Genomic DNA, 5,091 nt, shown 5'->3' with positions numbered 1-5,091 from the left:
CATGGTATTTTACTTTTCAGTCATTGTTGCGTAAGTTTTGAACAAATACAATATGTAAACTATGTAAACTTGTATGCTCTACGTATGATGTTTGGGTTGCTATGTTCCATTTATATTCAACTGTTATGATACTATACAATGACGTCATCCGCCCCTAGACGTTTTTGCCACTCCGGTTTGGGGGTGTGTCAGATTGGTATCAAAGCATTGTTTATAGTGAACTAGTATATCTAACCATACAAGATATACAACTATAAATACAACGAGACTAAAACACTCTGACTAAAGTATACTTTAAAAATATAAGTATTTTATAAAAGTGTGTATGCATATATGCATATTAGAAAAGAATTTTATAATAAGAAGTATTTAGAAGAGTTGGATATCGTGATTAAACTTAGATAGTTATGTAATCATATCTAGGGTAAATATAGCCTGATCAACTATATTTATTCGAGATATGACCAACATGTGTTTAGGAGTGGTCGAGGTGGACAACAAATCTAAAACTTACCAAATTTATACCAACAAGCTCTAAGAACCAAACATAAAGAATTAAAATACTATATGAGTATTTTAGCACGTTATAAACTTTTTATGTACTTCACATACTTATATTCTCGTACAGACACGATGGCAGGTTTCCATATCCTGAGAGATCCCGTCTTCACCAACCAGGGGAATGGAGGGTGGATTGAGGAGGATCCTGAGGAGATCATGGAAGAAGGGCGACATGTAGAGTTTGAAGAAGAAGAGGAAAAGGAAGAGGAGGAATCAGATGCGGAGACCGAAGTCATAAATCCTCCTTTCATAGCTCGAGTCCCTACACATCGTCGGGGCTACAATGGACCCACGACCGGTCGGGCAGAAGATTTGGAGAGGTGAAGCCAACATCAGCACCAGCACCCTCCATTCGGTATGGAGCGAGGTTTTATAACCTTTACCACAGAGGAACTACTGACAGAGACCTCCCAGTCATGATCCGGCGGATCTCGGGCATTGGTGACCAGGCTAGAGTAATGGCGAACCGCATACTTGAGTTAGGGGCCGCTGCAGAGGTCACAAACACGCGCACTCGAGACCTTGAGAGGGACTACTAACTCATCGAGGACCTTACCACCACTGAGCGGAGGTAAGGGAATATCAGGAGAGGCATGTGGCTCTCGAGGAGAGAGTGATCGCAGCCTAGCGTCGGTTGGCTGAGCTATAGGGAGCCTCTACTTCATCCCATGGACCGCAGGGGACTACCCGTTGTGAGTAGGATTCATCCTACTCACCATTTGATATAGACTAGGTTTATGGGTATGCGTTGGTGTTACCCTTTTTCTATTTCCTGTATGTAGGACCAACCCTATGTCTAAGTGAATACACTATTTGGAGGGTCGTTATGTTGTCAATTTTTTTCTTCTTTCTTATTATTTCATCTTTGATGTACTATAGGCCTTTTTAGAGGTCAATTTTCTCAAACTCATGTACTAGTACCTTATCATTAATGAAATGGATATGTATTTCATTTATTGGATGTTGTTATCTACTATATATTTTCTTTTCATTTTTATTTGGTATAATAAAATTTCAATTATAAGTACAAGCATCACTCAATAACAACTAGATTTGATAAAAATAAGGTGTTTCATTATAGTGGTGTCCGAACCATAACTCATATGAAAAACTTATCGTCATTTCCCCTTGTGGCAGAAAAGTGTCACCCTGAAGATATGTCAGACGTAAGAACAACACATCAGCAACACAACCACTACCTCCCCCACAAATGGACCCTGCAGGATTCCAAGTTGCAGTGACGACTGTTGTGGCCCAAATCAGCAGCAGCAACAATGGAGGCGGAACTGGGACAAACAGTTCCAATCAAAGCGAGAACCAAGGGCACCCGAGGGAATGCACTTATAAAGACTTTGCAAATTGCAAACCTAATCCCTTTAATGGAAGTGGTGGTGTCATTGCTCTGACACGATGGTTTGAAAAGACAAAATCAATATTTGAAATTTGTGGCTGCCCTGAGGAGAGCAAAGTCAAATTTGCAGCCTGCACTCTTTCTAATAGGGCCCTTTCGTGGTGTAATGACCACATCAAATCCCTAACATTCCCGATGGCGAACTCAATGAGCTGGGATGATCTCAAAATCATGATGCTTGAAGAGTACTGCCCAAGGGGCTAGGTACAGAAACTAGAACAAGAGCTTTGGAATCTCACTATGAACGGCTCTGACATTGAACCATACACCACCTGATTTAGCGACCAGGAAATCTTGTGCCCCAGAATGATCAATTTGGAGGGAAAGAAAGTATAATGGTTCATCTGGGGGCTATCTCCCCAAATTCAGGGGAATGTAATTGCTGCCAACCCAACAACTTTTGGCATCACTAAGTGTTTTGCTCAAAAGCTCATTGATCATGGAGTACGATAAGGCATAATGACTCTTGCCCTCGAACAGAAAAGGGAAGTGATAACAAGAGGAAGTTTGGAAACAAGAAGAAGGGTCAATCAACCCAGGAACATGTAAAGAAACAACAGATCGTGGCAGTTCACACCGCTACCTCCCCTGCCGCACCAGCAATCACCAAGCAATATGCCGGTAATCTTCCAAAGTGCGACAAGTGCCCCTTTCACCACCACAGAACATGCTGAGAGATGCAATGTACAACTTGAAACAAGAAAGGGAACACTGCCGATACTGCAAGGCACCGACACAACAGGCCACCCTACTCCCTAATGCTGGAGTGAGCCAAGCATGCTATGGGTTGTGGGGAGACAAACCACTACAAGAGGAACTGCCCAAAGACCAACAATCAAAATACTAGGGGAACTGGAAGAGTTCTATCGATAGGACATGAGGAGGCAATGAAAGATCCTACAGTTGTCACCACTACGTTCCTCAATAAAATTTATGCATGCATATTATTTGATAGCGGTGCGAAGAGAAGCTTTGTGAGTCATAAGCTTAAACATCTACTAAAAAAACCCACAAACACTAAACAAAACGTTCACCGTGGAAATGGTCAATAGAAAAATTGAAACAACCAATGATATATTCATAGGGTGCACACTAACTTTGAATAACCACTCCTTCTAAATCGACTTAATGTCGGTTACCCTAAAGAGTTTTGATGTGATCATCGGTATGGACTGGCTAAGTCCTCACCGTGCCTACATTATGTGTTACGAGAAGGCCATTCGGCTTTACTTGCCAAGCAACGAAACCTTGGTTATATATAATGACAAACCCGGTACGAACTTTCGTATCATCTCATGCATCAAGGCACAAAAGTGTTTACACAAGAAGAACCATGTCTTCTTAGCCCACGTTGTCGACAAAAAGAAAGAAGAAAAGAACATTGAAGACATCCCGGAGGTATGTAATTTCCCCAATGTGTTTCCCGAAGACCTCCCGGGAGTACCCCCCGAACGACAAGTCGAATTTAGAATTGGCTTGATACCTGGAGCCACGCCAATCACCAAGTCACCATACAGATTAGCTCCTGCTGAGATGCAAGAACTTTCCAGTCAATTGAGTGAATTACTGGATAAGGGATTCATACGGCCAAGCTTCTCACCTTGAGGAGCTCCGGTCTTATTCATAAAGAAGAAGGGTGGGTCATTTCGCATGTGCATCGGTTACCGGGAACTAAACAAACTCACCATTAAAAACCAGTACCCTCTTCGCCGGATCGACGACCTATTCGATCAGTTGCAAGGGGCAAGCTACTTTTCAAAGATAGATTTAAGATCCAGGTACCACCAACTACAGGTCCGAGAGGAAGATATCCCCAAGACCGCATTCTGAATGCGCTACGGTCACTATGAATTTGTAGTAATGCCCTTTGGTCTAAAAAATGCGCTTGCTGCATTCATGGATCTAATGAACCGGGTGTGCCAGCCCTGTCTTGAAAAATTTGTGATAGTATTCATCAATGATATACTAGTCTACTCATAAAGTAAAGAAGAACACAACCAGCACCTGCGACAAGTTCAAGAAACCCTAAGGGTGGAGAAGCTGTATGCGAAGTTGTCCAAATGCGACTTCTGGTTCTGAAGGGTGGGTTTCTTAGGGCGTGTGGTCAGTGAAGAAGGGATACATGTGGACCCTTCCAAAATCAAAGCAATCGAAGGCAGGGTAACCCCAAGAACCGCAGTGGAGATCAAGAAATTCTTAGGCCTCGTTGGTTACTACAGGAGGTGCATACAGAATTTCTCCAAAATCTCTAAACCACTCACATCCCTAACTCAGAAGGGTGTAATCTTCATCTGGGAGAGGAAACAAGAGTTTGCCTTCTAAACCTTGAAATAGGACCTATGTAGTGCCCCAGTCTTGTCTCTCCCAGAAGGGACAAAAGACTTTGTGGTCTATTGTGACGCATCCAATCAAGGACTAGGCTGTGTACTCATGCAGCGAGGAAAGGTCATAGCCTACACGTAAAGACAACTAAAGATCCAGTAAGTGAACTACACCACACATGATCTTGAGCTGGGAGCAGTTATGTTTGCACTAAAAATCTGGAGGTACTACCTCTACGATACAAAGTGCATTATCTTCACGGATCATAAAAGCCTCCAGCACATTCTAAACCAGAAAGAGTTCAACATGAGACAGCGACGATTGGTGGAGCCACTGAACGTCTGCGAGTGCGAGATATGATACCATCTGGGCAAAGACAACGTGGTAGCAGATGGCCTGAGCCAGAAAGAACACTCGGGTCGCCGAGTACAGTCACTAATAATGACCATCCATTCCCACTTCTTCTCGCAAATCAAAGAGGCTCAACTGGAAGCTTTGAAACCGGAAAATATCACAAACAGAGCCTTACGATGGATGGACAAGAACCTTACAATCAAATATAACGGAGCCTACTACCTCATGGACCGAATTTGGACACCGAAGTTCGGTGGGTTCAGAGACGTGGTCATGAATGAAGCCAACAAGACAAAGTAATCTATCCATCCAGGTTTGGGAAAAATGTACCTGGATCTCAAGAAACATTATTGGTGGCCGAACATGAAAGCTGAAATCGCTACTTACATGGGCAAGTGTCTGAATTGCGCCAAAGTTAAAGTAGAGTATCAGAAGCCCTCGGG

Source organism: Lactuca sativa, chromosome 5 (assembly GCF_002870075.4).
Source record: "Lactuca sativa cultivar Salinas chromosome 5, Lsat_Salinas_v11, whole genome shotgun sequence".
NCBI classification, from domain to species: domain Eukaryota; kingdom Viridiplantae; phylum Streptophyta; class Magnoliopsida; order Asterales; family Asteraceae; genus Lactuca; species Lactuca sativa.
This window is presented reverse-complemented; position numbering follows the sequence as displayed.